The following is a 17,493-nucleotide window of genomic DNA, read 5'->3' as shown; positions in this document are numbered from 1 at the left end:
TTCTGGTGGGTCAACAACTTCTGGAATGACCAAGCTTGGATCTTTCTCAGACGGGTTTTCCCTCAGATAGTCAAAAAGAGTCTTGAAATCTCCGAGCAGAACAGGATATTGAGGTATCCAGACCACAATCTCCCTGCAAGGATTGGCTTCCAATGCAGCAGCGAGTCTTGCTACTTCCAATTCATCCACAAAGGGCTTCTCCTCAGCAGCAACGCAATTTCTGAGAGGATGGTAGTATATACCATTATCTTCCTCCAGAAGGTAACCAGGGTAACCAGGGGCAGCAGCCACTAGTCTTTTCTGTACTCCCATTGCTTCTACTTGAAAATCCTTGCGAAATCTTCTCCAGAGATTTCTTGTAGAAACATCATCCAGACCATTTAGAAATGCATCCTTCAGAAGGTCTAGACTGCTAATCACCTCATGTCTGAAAAGTTCCAGGTAGGTATAGGGTTCAGGTTCAGGCGGATTGAAGGTGAATTTGTAGTCAGGGTAGAGAAGACAGTAAGGTTTGGATTTTCTGGTAGGTAAGGGATGGGATATAGAAGGTGGAGGTACGGTGGATGAGGAAGAAGGGATATCTGAGAGAATGATTGATGAGGATGGAATATCAGAAATGATAGATTGAGACGAGAATGGAGTGTTTGTAAAGGGAATTGGTGAGAAAGATTTATCAGAAGGAGTTGGGGGAAGAATACTTAAAGGTGTGGGGTTTAGAATGGGAGAGGAGAAGGATGATGGAGAAGGATTTGGTAAGGTGAAGTTTACTTTTGGTTCAGAGGGAGGTGATTGGGGAGAAGGTTTAGGGACAGAAGGAGGTGGAGTAAAAACCTTTCTGGAGATTTGTACAGAAGAAGAAGATCTTGTTCTGCGAAAGGAATCTCTGATCCTTTTATCTCTTCGTTCTTCAGAGTCCACCTTGTCAGGATCATAGGTGACCCTCAACTTCTTGGCTTTCTCAGCCTCATCTTCTTGGGCTTTTCTTTTTAGCCTAGCCTTTAGTTCCTTCTGATCCTTCTTCAGAAGATCAGCCTTGGACGGAAGTAATCTGCCACGGATCCAAGCAGGATCAATATCTGATTGCTTCCTAACACAATCTTCCAGGTAAGACTTGACAACCTGATGCAGTTCTTCTTGAAACAGGGAGGCAAAACCTTTAGCAACAACTCTTCTTGAGAGAATGTCAGGAAAACTTGGGCACACAGAAGGTACATTTTTAATGAGTTCTAATCTGAACAGATCCACACCATTAAAAATGGGACCTTGAACTACTCCAAGCAAATGGGATGCATTGAGTTTTCTGATGGAGTCCAGCACTTTGCTTTCAGTAAGAATGTCTGAAATCATTCTTCCAAACGGAATAGTCGTTCTTGAAAGATGAGGGTACTTCGCCCTTTCCTCTTCTCTTGACTCAAGGATTGAAGTCTTCAGATTCTCAAACAGAATGTGAGAGATGTTGATCTCAGTCTTTTTGCCAATGCAGAAAAGAGTGTGCTTGTGATCTGGACTGATGTAAGAAGAGGAGAGCATCCTTTTTCTGTGGTGAAGAGAACCCAGAATAATCTCAGCCCATACTCTATAAAATGGCCTCAAGGTGCCTGTGTTATTAGAGTCAATCCCAGAAGACTTAGAGATTTGTTTTTCAACTATTGACCAATCAACAGATGTATGTCGAAAACCAGACCAACCTTCTTCATCATTCAGATTGTATAGCTTCCTGATCAGTTTTTCAGAGATAACCACTTCATGCCCTAGCACGAATGAAATGATGGCCGTTGGGGTAACCGTTGCATGTACCCAGAAATCCTTCACAAGATCAGGATAAATTGGACCAACCAATCTATTGAGATACTTGGACCATCCTTGCTCAAGGATTCTTGCATCACACTTAAAGCCATTCGCTTTAAGATTGTTGAAGTCCACAGCAGTTTCACATAAAACCTCCAAGTCCTTCGTGGGTATCAAGCAAGTTTTCAATGGAGCATATTCATAATTTCGTAGAAGGATTTGTGAAGAAGTAAGTCTTTCTTTTGAGGAAGATGAACAGGAGGAAGAGTTCATGATGATAATGCTTTGAGATCAAATCAGAAAACTAGGGTTTGAAGAGAAATGCAACGAAGTGAATGCACAAAAGAGAGAGAAAGAGAGAAAAAGAGGGAATGAAGATGAAGCGGGTTATTTAAAAGATTTAAAAAGAAATCATTATGCATTTAATGAGAAATGACATTAGGAGAGAGAACACAGTAAATGAAATGATTTAATACAGTTACCTAGGTCGGCGTCTTTTCAACTGCCCGCTTTATACTAACCGTACAGACACGTGTTCACCATAAGATAATAGATGACAGCTGTAAATTTCAGAATAGACTTTACGCCTTCAGATTCAGATCACTGCTTCTGATCTGATCAAGTTTCTCTTCAGGAAACACTCCTTCTGAAGTGTGCTGATATAAATCTGAATGATCTTCTGATCCATTACTTCTGATATACACAGCTTCTGGAGGTTCACTTCTTTGTTCTGCAGCTTCTGATAAGACAAAACTGTATCTGCAGAAATTCTTAAGCGCTTTGTTTCAATAGAAACAAGTTTATCATCAAATCAGATATTTATTGATTCGTCCACAATCAATGTTTCAATATTGTATATTCTGTAGCATTTAGAGCATTCAGAATAATCAAGAACGAAACATCAATGCTTTAGAGACAAACAAAACAGATGGTTCCAAGACTAATAAACTTTCTTTTCTGATTTCCTACGAACATAGTTTCTTCAACAGATTTAAGAACCAGAACTTGGAAGACAATCTTTCTTCCCTTCAAGTGTTGAGACCAACTTGAGTCCAGGAGACATGTCATGTTGACTTTTATCTTCTTTGTCGCCAAGAGAATCTGCAAAAGAAATAGTCTTTTTCTTTGGTACCCACATTTTCTTGGGTCCTTTCTTGTTAGATTTTCTCAAGTTCTGATTGAACTTGGGTTTAACATTGTAAGCAATAGGAGGAACAGCATGATAATTTTTAATGTGAGTTTCATGATATTTCCTAGGTTGTGTCACATGCCTTTTGGTGTGTGTTATGTGAAAACTTTGAGCATGTGAAGTGTGCCTAATATCATGGGAGTGGCCATACTTGAACTGATCATACAATGGCTTGTATGTGAATTTCATTTCATCAACAGGTTCAAGTTTGTATGGGGTTTCACCCTCAAAACCAATGCCAACTCTTTTGTTTCCAGACACAGCATATATCATAGAAGCTAGCTGACTTCTGCCAATACTTCTAGATAAGAACTTCCTGAAACTTAAATCATATTCTTTCAGAATATGGTTTAGACTAGGAGTGGATTTTTCTGAATCAGAAGGAGATCCAACATTATTGGATAATTTTAAAAGTTTTTCTTTTAATTCAGAATTCTCCAACTCAAGCTTCTTTGTTTCAAATTCAAATAGCTTTTTCAGCTTTTTGTATTTGAGACTGATCTGAGACTTGAGTTCCAGAAGTTCAGTTAGACCGGAAACTAACTCATCTCTAGTAAGTTCAGAAAATACCTCTTCAGAATCTGATTCTGATGTAGATTCTGATCCGTCATCTTCTGTCGCCATCAGCGCACAATTAGCCTGCTCATCTTCAGAGTCTGAATCATCTTCTGACTCATCCCAGGTTGCCATAAGACCTTTCTTCTTATGAAACTTCTTCTTGGGATTTTCCTTCTGAAGATTTGGACATTCATTCTTGAAGTGTCCAGGCTCATTGCATTCATAGCACATTCTCCACGTTCAAATTTCTTTGAACTTCTGAAGCCTCTGAACTTCCTTTGCTTGGTCTTCCAGAGTTGATTTAGCCTTCTGGAGATCAAAGACAGTTCATCTTCTTCTTCAGATTCTGATTCTTCAGGATCTTCTTCTCTAGCCTGAAAAGCGTTAGTGCATTTCTTGATATTGGATTTTAATGCAATAGACTTACCTTTCTTTTGAGGCTCATTTGCGTCCAGCTCTATTTCATGGCTTCTCAAGGCACTGATAAGCTCTTCCAGAGAAACTTCATTCAGATTCTTTGCAATCTTGAATGCAGTCACCATAGGACCCCATCTTCTGGGTAAGCTTCTGATGATCTTCTTTACGTGATCAGCCTTGGTGTATCCCTTGTCAAGAACTCTCAATCCAGCAGTAAGAGTTTGAAATCTTGAAACCATCTTTTCAATGTCTTCATCATCCTCCATCTTGAAGGCTTCATACTTCTGGATTAAAGCTAGAGCTTTAGTCTCCTTGACTTGAGCATTTCCTTCATGAGTCATTTTCAAGGACTCATATATGTCATATGCCGTTTCCCTGTTAGATATCTTCTCATACTCAGCATGAGAGATAGCATTCAGCAAAACAAATCTGCATTTATGATGATTCCTGAAAAACTTCTTCTGATCATCATTCATTTCTTGCCTTGTCAGCTTTACGCCTCTGGCATTTACTGGATGTTTGTAACCATCCATCAGAAGATCCCATAGATCACCATCTAGACCAAGAAAGTAACTTTCCAGTTTATCTTTCCAGTATTCAAAGTTTTCACCATCAAATACCGGCGGTCTAGTATAACCATTGTTACCGTTGTATTGCTCAGCAGAGCCAGATGTAGATGCAGGTGTAGACTTTTCACTTTCATCAACCATCTTTTACTGAAGCGTTTTTCTCTTCCTGAATCTTTTCTAAACACGGTTAAGTGCTTGCACCTTAGAACCGGCGCTCTGATGCCAATTGAAGGATAGAAAAACACTTAGAAAGGGGGGGTTTGAATAAGTGTAGCTTTAAAAACTTGACAGATAAAAATAAATTGCACAGTTATTTTTATCCTGGTTCGTTGTTAACTAAACTACTCCAGTCCACCCCCGCAGAGATGATTTACCTCAACTGAGGATTTAATCCACTAATCGCACGGATTACAATGGTTCTCCACTTAGTCAGCAACTAAGTCTTCCAGAGTCTTCTGATCACACACTGATCACTCCAGGAACAACTGCTTAGATACCCTCTAAGACTTTTCTAGAGTATACTGATCCACACGATCACTCTAGTTACAACCTGCTTAGATAACTTCTAAGACTTCCTAGAGTATTCTGATCCACACGATCACTCTAGTTCCTTACAACTTAATGTAATCAATTCTAAGAGTATTACAATTGCTTCTTAAAAGCGATAATCACAAACTGTGATATTTCTCTTAACGTTTAAGCTTAATCTCACTAATATATTACAACAGCAATGTAGTGAGCTTTGATGAAGATGAAGATTCTGAGCTTTGAATTTGAACAGCGTTTCAGCAAGTTTAATATGAGTTGTTTTGGTGCAGAATTGTTAACCTTGCTTCTCATCAGAACTTCATATTTATAGGCGTTGGAGAAGATGACCGTTGAGTGCATTTAATGCTTTGCGTGTTCCGTACAGCATCGCATTTAATGTTATACGCTTTTGTCAACTACCTCGAGCCTTGTTCACGCTGTGTCTACTGACGTAGCCTTTAGTAGCTTTTAACGTTCCTTTTGTCAGTCAGCGTAGCTTGCCACTTGTACTTTCTTCTGATCTGATGTTTGTGAATACAACGTTTGAATATCATCAGAGTCAAACAGCTTGGTGCATAGCATCTTCTGATCTTCTGACCTTGAAGTGCTTCTGAGCGTGATACCATCAGAACTTCAGTGCTTCTGTTCTCTTGTTCTTCTGATGCTTCCATAGACCCATGTTCTGATTCTGCTTCGACCATCTTCTGATGTCTTGCCAGACCATGTTCTGATGTTGCATGCTGAACCATTTGAGACAAAGCTTCTGAGCGCTGAATTATGCATACTCTTTATATATTTCCTGAAAAGGAAATTGCATTGGATTAGAGTACCATATTATCTTAAGCAAAATTCATATTATTGTTATCATCAAAACTAAGATAATTGATCAGAACAATTCTTGTTCTAACAGCCTTGTTGCCTGTTGCCTTGTGTTTTTTACAGAATAGCCATGTCCCTCGAATACGAGGATGCCTCAGCCATGTTGCCTCGATTATGCAAAGATCATAGGTCCCTAATGATGCTGCCTTCGATACACTAATATGATCTCGTCCCTCAGAAGTTGCCTACGAAAGGCTGAGGTATCCTCTGGTTGCCTACGAAAGGTTATTCTGATCCTTCACTTAGACTAACTGCCTCTCTATGGCATGGGACAGTCTTGTGGCAAACGATATTGCGACGACCCTTCAACCTCCAAATGAAAGGCTTCTTGCCCTCTTATGGCATGGACAGACCCTTTCACCCTGAAAGACTAAAAGAATCTTTTTTTACAAATATCAAGGTAATTTGCCCTTAATTGCATGCTCTGGTTTAAAACTTCTTTTTCTACTCTTTTTCATAAACCTTCAAAAAGGCTACGCTCATTTACGAGCTAAAGTCCTTATTTTTTTCTTCTTCTACATTTCTAAAAAACTTTTGGCTTCAAAACTAAAGAGCAAAGCAATTAAGAGCCCACGGAAAACCATGGATGCAAAGGGTGCCTTACACCTTCCCTTTGCATAAATTACCCCCCGAACTCAGTTTTTATTTAAAAGGTTTTTCCTGTTTCTTTTAGCCTTTCTGATTTAATTTGGATAAAATAAAAGTCGGTGGCGACTCTTGCTTACCGCAACATTTCAATAAAAGTCAGTTCACCGTATTACAGAACTGGCGACTCTGCTGGGGAGAATTTTCTTATAAAAGAGGGGTTACCTTAAAAGCTTAGGATTCACTTAAATGTTTTCTACCTTTTGCTTTGCTTGCTTTATTTTTCAAGGGCTGTTTTGGGAATTAAATGAAGGACGAGTCCTACACCCGGACTCAAGTACATCTAAGATAGGAAGTGGCATAGTCATGGCGACCTCCTTCATGTATGTGGATGATTGGTCAATATGAGAGTTCACGCTTAAGTTAGGCCTTTATGGGTGTTCGCATGCCTCTTTTGCATGAGAGAGGTTCGTGTGGATATGTGTAGGTGAGTCGGAGCTTAAGGACCTTTAGTTACCTTTAACCCATATTGACTTTTAGAAACGTAGTGGGGGGACTACTCTTGATGTATGTTGAGAGCATAATCGCTACCCGATACTACAGCTCAGATAGGTCCTTTCTCAAAGTATCATTGCATGGTATGTATGTATCATGTTCGAGGGTGCTTTAGGAGGGCTGACAATTCTGGGTAACTCGGTAGAACCCGTTGCTGATATCATCTTTATCCTTAGAAATACCTTTGGGGAAGGGTACCTCACATGATCTAAACTCCATGCAAGCCGAGCCAAAGGGAATTGTGTGACTTGTGTGAATTGTGTGACTTGTGCGACTTGTTTGTGTTTGCTACTAACCTTCGTTTCCTCGCAGGTTTTGTTGAAAGGACTCGTTTGTCCTCACTATCTCACACTATGCCTGATGAACTGCATTCGCATAACATCATGACATCATGACATCATAAGCATAACATGATTTAACTAACCCTTTCAAGGATCTTAGGAATTTAGGACGCACAATTTCAGGTGCTCTTATCAAGGACCGAATTTCGATCAAGGGGCAAGAGGATTTATTTTCCTCTGGCCACATACCTTCCAGTTCAGAGACATCATACCTATCAAGGGGCAAGAGGATTTATTTTCCTCTTGTAACACCCGTATATTTTAATTTTTAATTTAAATGGAAATTTAATTTATAATTAGAATTATTGGTGGTTTGTGGGATTTAATTGGAAGAAAGATGGTTTATAGTATTGGGCCAAGTGTGGTATTAGTAAAGAGGGGGTGCTATGTTAGTAAAGCCCTTTACTAATTAAAATGTTATTTTTCATAAAAATAAGGAAAATTGGGAGAAAGGAAAAAGGAACGTGAAAAGCAGAGCAGAGGAGATGAGGGATTGGGAAGCTGGTACGTGAAGAGGAGCAATGGAGGGAGAGACCAATCAAGAATCTTTGGCTAAGGTAAGGGGGGACTCTCCGGTTATCATCTATTATCGTATTCTTGGATAATAATATTGATTAGGGATGTTGTTGAGTCAATTGGATTATATATCGGGTTTAGGGAGGTTATGAATTGATGAAAATTGCATGGATTATTGATTGATTATGTGTTGTTTTGAGGTGTGATGATGAATAATGATGCAATTGATGATTAACTGCCTGTATATGACGTTTAGAGTCAGTTTTGGACTCAGATTGAGTCAGATCGCAGGATCTGACGCAGACCCGAAAATCTGTGAAATCGCCAGTTCGCGCCGCGTCCCCGTGTTGGCGCCGCGAAGGCGTACTTGTTTTCTCGTATCGCGCCGCGTGCATAGGTTGGCGCCGCAAACGTGTTTGTGTGCTTCAGGTCGCTCCGCGAGCCTTGGTTGCGCCGCGTGCTGTAGCGATAGTTGTTTTCTTGAAAAAGTTAAATGATGTGTAACTTTCGAACCGTAGGTCTGTTTTTAGTGCCGTTTCGAGCACGATGAATCTTATGAGATAGCCTATGTTTTAAATGATGGAATGAGGTGTGAATCCAATTATTTTTAAATATGATTTGATTTCTGGGTGAATGATGTACTGTACATATATGTGATGAGATGTGTTAAATACATGCTACGTTGAAATATTAATCATGTGACGATTTGTTTAATTGGATGATATATTGTTGACATATATGATGAAATGTGACAATATAAGATGTTGTTTTGAAAAACATTATGATGTGATGATTTGTTGAGAGTTGTATGATGATGGCTGATTTGTTTTGGAATGATGTGGATACATGTGTGTTCTTATTATTGATGATGATGATTGATGTGGACACATGTATGTTCTTAATAATGATGATGATGATTGATTTTATTTGAATGATGCTAATGTATATAAACATACTTTGATGATGATGATGATGATGATGATGATGAAATGGGTATTTGATGATGTTACTCATTAGACTTGACGATGGTATAAGTATGTTGTATATGTTGCATTCATTCATATTCATTGATGATACTGTATCCATAAGGGTGTGTTGGATCAGTAAAGGGCATGATTCCCATTGTGTGGAATCTGTGCTGGCAGGGCTGTATCTGGATGATGTTGGATCGGTCATGGGTTATTCCCATTGGATGATGTTGGTACCACATGCATAGTGTCAGTTCATACATATGCATACTTTTATAACATGATTGGAAGTATTCCAATGTTATAAATATTGATGACGTGTTGGTTGTGTGTTTTGTTGAATTAATGTTGAGTATGATTATCTGTTTGAAAGATGTGTTTTGTTGACGTTGTGTAAATGATGGATGTTCCAGATAATCTGAATATGATGAAATTGGGTGAATAATATAACTATGACGTGCTGTTATTTAAGATGCAATAACATTTGTTAACTGTGATGAGACTCACCCTTACTGTTGACATTTTCAGATTGAGGATAGCTGCTTTCGACTTAGTGAGGATTAGCTCATAAGTCGGTTTAGTTGTTGTGTTGGTGTCATGCTCTGATAGATGTAGCACTGGGGACGCGATGTTTTGAGTTTCGATTATAACTCTATTGTTTATTTTATTTGAAGTCTGATACATTAACGATGTAATGTTGACTTGATGATTTGATTCCGCTGTGTAAACATTATTTTTATCTAATGAGTTATAATTCCAGATGTTTCAGTGAATGCATGACATATGTCGAACGTGTGTTTTCTTTTATTTTTGAATTGTGACACCCTTTGCATGTTTACTCTGATTTAATTTTGTTAATTGCCGTGGGGTATTAGAGGGGTGTTACAATAGTGGTATCAGAGCAGGTCGGTCCGTCCGGCCAATTGTTGAGTCAGTTGAGTTGCGCGACAGTTGTATATTGTCGGCATTTTATTCCTTGGTACGCGACATGTGAGTGAATCACTGTCGGTACTTGGTTGTTTGTTGCAGGTGTTGGATTGAAACAAGTGGGGGAGAAGCTTCGCTTCTCGGTTATGTTTCAGTTGTAAGAAGATTGATTCAGTAGGCTGTTGTTGGCAACGGTGCGAGCGTTGTTGGAGTTTGTTGTTTCCCGAGTTGAAGGTGACTTGGAATTAAGACTTCACTGGGAATTGAGTTGGAACATCTTGAAGGAAGATGATTAGAGGTAATTGACAGTTATTGTAAGAAAAGGAAATTGGAAAGTTGCGATGTGTCAGCTCTACTGGTGTACTACGAAGATGTCAGTTGAATAGCTTTACGTCTCGGAAGAGATTCAGCTGCAAGTTTGCAAAGAGGATTGCTGTCGTAATGTTCCAGAAATCGCACTTCGGCGATAGGATGTGTTGCTCAAGTCATAAGAATGTTTGGAAGTGAAGAGATACGATAAGGGGCTGTTTGGAATGTGATAGAGTTGAAGAGAATGAGTTTTGGAGAGAGATTTTCGTAAGCAAAACGCAGGAAAATTGCTGAATAGCTGCGGAACTTCGAAAATTCATAACTGGAGTCCTGGACATCCGAATTGAGTTCCGTTTGAAGCGTCGGAAAACTAACGAGATGAACTTTGTTATAAAAATAGTTGCAGCAGTTGTAACATATTTAATTGTGACAGGATGACGTTGGAGAGAGGTGAAGTTACTGTTACTCTTGTTCTTATAACTAGACTTGTTTATTGGTACTGCACGGGATGTCAGTGTCAGTGTTGAATGGATCGAAGGAATGATTAGAAGGTTTTTTGAGGAGTAATTTTAAGAATTTAATTTACCAATTGAGGAGTTTTTGATATATCGTATAGAGTGTCGCTGCATGATGTCAGTGTTGCATTTTCGGGCAATGATTGGAAAATTCATATCTCGAGTTCCGAGTGTCGGATTAATGTGCCGTTTGAACCTACGAGGAGGAGGGATTGTGTTCTAATTCATGGAAGAGTTATAAATACAGTAGAGTGACCCTATGAGGAGAGGTTCTGAAGTCGGTTATGGAAGCGTGAAACTGGTTGAATAGGAATGCCTACTACCGTGATTGTTTGAAACAAAAATTGAGTGGAACATGTTGTTGATGAATGAGTCGACGAGATATTCGGTCACAAAGATGATTTGAATACCGATGAATTTTAGTGAATGAGTAAATTAGTAGTAAAGGTGAAGTAAACTTTAGAACCCTTGGAATCGTATTTGTGATGGCAAAGTAACGATAAGTATAAAAGAAGAATTGTAGGGAATTTCTAACATTTGTTGACGTGAGGAAGACTTTGTTGAGATTCCGAGTGGGATGATATTTGGACGTGAAGGATGTAATAGAATTTGGATTAAAACCACGAGTTATGAATGTTGTCTTGGTCTTGCAGGTTAATTGTATGGTTCAAAATCCGAAGTGTTTAATGATCATAAGAGTTGAAGTACCTCTTTGATCAGAAAGGGCTTAATCTGAGGCAGTAGAGATGATTAGAGTATATTTTTTTTATAGGATTAGGATTTTGGTTTGAATTACCATCCTAATGAGGAAAATGTTGTGCTATTGTGTTGCGTAAGAAGTCTTTAAAATGTCGGTGCTAATGATGAATGAGTTGGATTTAATTGGACAATTTAGAGACTTGAGTTAGTATGTGAAGGCACTCCTAATAGTGTTAGATTGAGTACGCTAGAAGATGACTAGTGGTATTCTTAACGAGATTAGAGAAGGTCAGAAAGATGATGTTGAGTTGATCGATAGGTTGACTTTGAATTACCAAAGTAAAGGCGGTGAATTCAGAATCGACGAAAACGATGTAATGAGGTTGAGTGATTGGATTTGTGTAACTGATGTTTTGAGCTTCAGAAGGATATTCTAGAAGGACACCGTAGTGAATTATTGGACTATGACGATGTTAATGAGTTTGGGTGCAAACTCGGAAAGGGACACTATTATGTAGTAACGACGGTTTATGCTTAAATATGATTTTCAACTAATATTGACAAATTTAGGACTTGATCACCCTAAATCTCTTGTTGGTAGTAGATGGAATCATATAGAAGAGATAAGCTTGTTTTGTTACCTTAATGGTTTAAGATGTGATGAATACTAAGCCGTGAGAATAATCACTCACTATGTTGTGTGAACTTATGAAGAAGTGAATATGAAAGAGTGAAACATGGTGGATGATGACTTAAGACGGGTAATCAGAGTCGCGCAGCGAAAGTGTGATGTGGAGTAGTGTTATGAGTACTACTCGCGGGGAGTAAGGAATTAATAAGTCGGAAGCCTACATAGAGAATATGTATTGATCTATATGTTGGGTTTAGAATCCAGTGGATGTAAGGATGTCGTGTCGGAGAATTATAACTCTTTTGAATAATTGCCGAGATGATGAATATGTTATTACGGTTATACGTAGTTAACGAGTATGTACTCGGCGAAATTAAAACGAAGAGTTGATGCTATATGACGTTGTAATAATTCTGTGTTGTTGTTAAGGGGTTATTGTAGATTCTAGATATAATGAGGAATTATACTCTATGAAGGGAGGAATTGATTTAATTCTTAGAAAAGAGCGAAAGTCAATTTGAGTTGTTTTGTAGGAAATGGCGTATTGAGGCTGATGAGCGTGATTATAATTACTTGTGTGCACTCGTTCCGATGGCCGGAATGTTTAATAGATGTAAAAACTCAGGAATTTGTTTTTGAGTGCGAGTAAGTATTACTGAGTGGTAAATTGGTACCATGAATGATGAGGAATGATTCTTGGACGAATGAGCAAAGAGAGTCGGAATCGGGTGAAACTCAGAAATCTATTTGGTATAGATGATTGTGATGAGTAGTCAGAGTAGTGCAGAAAAAACGGAATGTAAAGTGTTGGATAATCGATGGCTTGACTTAAGAGGGGTCAGATAATTGGAATTCAATGGTATAGGAATATGAGTATTGAGTTTCTTGAAGGAAGCGGTTGGTGAAAAGTGTAAGTATTATTTTATCGCTCAGATGGAAGAGTATGTCTAAGGTTGGTATGTTTGGTAGATGGTGTGCATTACTGCAGTGTTGATCACTGTGATCATACTATAGATTGTGTAATTGTATTGCTCGGCTGTTGAGCGTATTGTATAGGTTGTACCTCAATGTTCTATTGTTGTTAACCTTTTGGAGCTATAGCGAGTGGTATACTTTTGGATAGTCAAATGCGACGTAAGAACTGGGATTTGGATGTATGAAACATGTTTCCTGTTGGTTATGTCAGATGGATTTTGAGGATTGACCGATGGTAATGTTAATTGGGAGCTGAAGAGTCAGGTGGAGGACTCTTATACGAGCTGGTTACTTGAGGTATGTTTTCGAGGACGAAAACTCTTTTAGTGGGGGAGAGTTGTAACACCCGTATATTTTAATTTTTTATTTAAATGGAAATTTAATTTATAATTAGAATTATTGGTGGTTTGTGGGATTTAATTGGAAGAAAGATGGTTTATAGTATTGGGCCAAGTGTGGTATTAGTAAAGAGGGGGTGCTATGTTAGTAAAGCCCTTTACTAATTAAAATGTTATTTTTCATAAAAATAAGGAAAATTGGGAGAAAGGAAAAAGGAACGTGAAAAGCAGAGCAGAGGAGATGAGGGATTGGGAAGCTGGTACGTGAAGAGGAGCAATGGAGGGAGAGACCAATCAAGAATCTTTGGCTAAGGTAAGGGGGGACTCTCCGGTTATCATCTATTATCGTATTCTTGGATAATAATATTGATTAGGGATGTTGTTGAGTCAATTGGATTATATGTCGGGTTTAGGGAGGTTATGAATTGATGAAAATTGCATGGATTATTGATTGATTATGTGTTGTTTTGAGGTGTGATGATGAATAATTATGCAATTGATGATTAACTGCCTGTATATGACGTTTAGAGTCAGTTTTGGACTCAGATTGAGTCAGATCGCAGGATCTGACGCAAACCCGAAAATCTGTGAAATCGCAAGTTCGCGCCGCGTCCCCGTGTTGGCGCCGCGAAGGCGTACTTGTTTTCTCGTATCGCGCCGCGTGCATAGGTTGGCGCCGCGAACGTGTTTGTGTGCTTCAGGTCGTGCCGCGAGCCTTGGTTGCGTCGCGTGCTGTAGCAATAGTTGTTTTCTTGAAAAAGTTAAATGATGTGTAACTTTCGAACCGTAGGTCTGTTTTTAGTGCCGTTTCGAGCACGATGAATCTTATGAGATAGCCTATGTTTTAAATGATGGAATGAGTTGTGAATCCAATTATTTTTAAATATGATTTGATTTCTTGGTGAATGATGTATTGTACATATATGTGATGAGATGTGTTAAATACATGCTACGTTGAAATATTAATCATGTGACGATTTGTTTAATTGGATGATATATTGTTGACATATATGATGAAATGTGACAATATAATATGTTGTTTTGAAAAACATTATGATGTGATGATTTGTTGAGAGTTGTATGATGATGGCTGATTTGTTTTGGAATGATGTGGATACATGTGTGTTCTTATTATTGATGATGATGATTGATGTGGACACATGTATGTTCTTAATAATGATGATGATGATTGATTTTATTTGAATGATGCTAATGTATATAAACATACTTTGATGATGATGATGATGAAATGGGTATTTGATGATGTTACTCATTAGACTTGACGATGGTATAAGTATGTTGTATATGTTGCATTCATTCATATTCATTGATGATATTGTATCCATAAGGGTGTGTTGGATCAGTAAAGGGCATGATTCCCATTGTGTGGAATCTGTGCTGGCAGGGCCGTATCTGGATGATGTTGGATCGGTCATGGGTTATTCCCATTGGATGATGTTGGTACCACATGCATAGTGTCAGTTCATACATATGCATACTTTTATAACATGATTGGAAGTATTCCAGTGTTATAAATATTGATGACGTGTTGGTTGTGTGTTTTGTTGAATTAATGTTGAGTATGATTGTCTGTTTGAAAGATGTGTTTTGTTGACGTTGTGTAAATGATGGATGTTCCTGATAATCTGAATATGATGAAATTGGGTGAATAATATAACTATGACGTGCTATTATTTAAGATGCAATAACATTTGTTAACTGTGATGAAACTCACCCTTACTGTTGACATTTTCAGATTGAGGATAGCTGCTTTCGACTTGGTGAGGATTAGCTCATAAGTCAGTTTAGTTGTTGTGTCGGTGTCATGCTCTGATAGATGTAGCACTGGGGACGCGATGTTTTGAGTTTTGATTATAACTCTATTGTTTATTTTATTTGAAGTCTGATACATTAACGATGTAATGTTGACTAGATGATTTGATTCCGCTGTGTAAACATAATTTTTATCTAATGAGTTATAATTCCAGATGTTTCAGTGAATGCATGACATATGCCGAACGTGTGTTTTCTTTTATTTTTGAATTGTGACACCCTTTGCATGTTTACTCTGATTTAATTTTGTTAATTGCCGTGGGGTATTAGAGGGGTGTTACACCTCTAGCCATATACCTTCAAATTCAGGGGCATCCCAAATCAGAGGCGATGACCCATTCGATATGGTAAGCTTGATTCTTAAAGAAGGACGCTTAAAGACGAAAGCCAAGGTTCTTCAGACGAAGCTGTGACTGATTAAATTTCTAATGTTGCTAACTAAATCCCTTATAGATCCTTGAAAACATTGCATCTGCATTTATAACATCGCATCACAGGTTTCTACCACAGGTTTCTCACCTCCTCGCTGTTTATTTCAGCATAATGAATCTCGAACAATCAGCTAAGGATCTCCAAGCTCAAAACACTGAGTTCCAAGCCTTGATTCTGAATTTGTCCAAGGGGCAAGAAGAGCTGAAAGCCATGCTGACTAAAAAGAAGAAGAAGAAGAAGACTCGGGTAAAAAAGCTTAGACTGATCTTGCAACTCAGGGATGCCGAAGCCTCTGAAGACAGCGACGAGGATGAGCAAGATGATGATGCTAGTATCAAAACCGACGCAAAAAGTAACCATGATTCTGCCAAACCCTCTGAAGAAGAAGAGGACTATCACCATGAGGATGAACATCCTGATGAAAAATACAAGTTGTTGGAGGAACGTATGAAAGCCATGGAAATTCAGAGGGTACCTGGACTGGATTTTGAAGATCTAGGACTCATCTCTGGAGTTGTTATACCTCCGAAATTCAAAATTCCAATTTTTGCAAAATACGATGGAGTCTCTTGTCCTAAGCTGCACTTGAAATCATATGTGAGGAAGATTCAACCTCATACTGCTGATAAGAAGCTATGGATCCACTTTTTCCAAGAGAGTTTATTTGGAACTCAACTCGAATGGTACTATCAACTGGAAAGTACCAACATCCGTACCTGGGAAGATTTGGTTGTTGCTTTCTACCAGCAATACCAATACAATGCTGACCTCGCACCAACTCGCATACAACTACAAAGCATGTCTATGGGACCCGAGGAAAGTTTCAAGGAGTATGCTCAAAAATGGAGAGATCTAGCTGGAAGAGTCAAACCCTCCTTGACTGACAGAGAATTGGTCGATATGTTCATGAATACACTGACTGGTCCTTTCTATAGCCATTTACTTGGAAGCTCCTCGTCTGGTTTCACCGACCTCATACTGATTGGAGAACGTGTTGAAAGTGGTATCCGAAGCGGAAAAATTCAGATGGCTACTTCTTCTGGTACTATTAAAAAGCCATACAATGGGAAGAATGAATCCAACACTGTTGGGGCGGTCCTGGTCTCTAGTCAGGCTCCAACACAACAACAACAGAAAGATCAACGTAAGCAACGAGGTGGCCAACGTACTTGGAAATCCAAACCCAAAAGGTTGTTTACCCCACTACACATGCCATTGGCTCAAGCTTTGCAACACTTGCTCGATCGAAGTCTGATAACTCTATTGCCTCCATACTCAGCTCCAGCTAATCCCGTCCCTGGGTACAAGCATCATGCAAGATGTGCTTACCATTCGAATAGTCCTGGTCACGATACAGAAGATTGTGGGCCATTGAAGCATAAAATTCAAGACTTGATCGAAGAAAGGATCGTTGAATTTGGCCAACCAGAGGAGCCACACAAATTCTAAAGGATGTCTATTTAGATCATTAATTTACTCGCATTCGCAAATTCTTTCCTGTTTGTTTAAACATTCGTCTTATGTCAGACTCTATTTATTTTATCATAATCATTAATGCATTGCATACGTTTGTCTTGATTTATTTCTCTTCCTATTGCTATATTAAACTTTATTTTTACTTGGTTTTCTTTACGATATTTAACTCTCGCTAAAGCTGTGAACCTTTTAAGGGAGGATGACGAAAATGATACCGCAACCTCATACAGTATGCTTTTGAGCGGACTATGCTGACGATGTACAGACATTGTTTCAATTCCTAAACAGTGGAGATATAAGGATGATAATCCCTTGTCAACCCCTTTGAGCCTAAGGAGTAGAAGTTTTCTTTCTTGAACAATTCAAAACCTTTGATCATAACCTGGGGCAGGGTAGTTACCCAGTTAACTCAATTATCTTAGCGTTGTCTACACGAATAATGATGGGTTCCCACAACCATTAAGT

This window comes from Vicia villosa, linkage group LG1 (assembly GCF_029867415.1).
Source record: "Vicia villosa cultivar HV-30 ecotype Madison, WI linkage group LG1, Vvil1.0, whole genome shotgun sequence".
NCBI lineage: Eukaryota > Viridiplantae > Streptophyta > Magnoliopsida > Fabales > Fabaceae > Vicia > Vicia villosa.
This window is presented reverse-complemented; position numbering follows the sequence as displayed.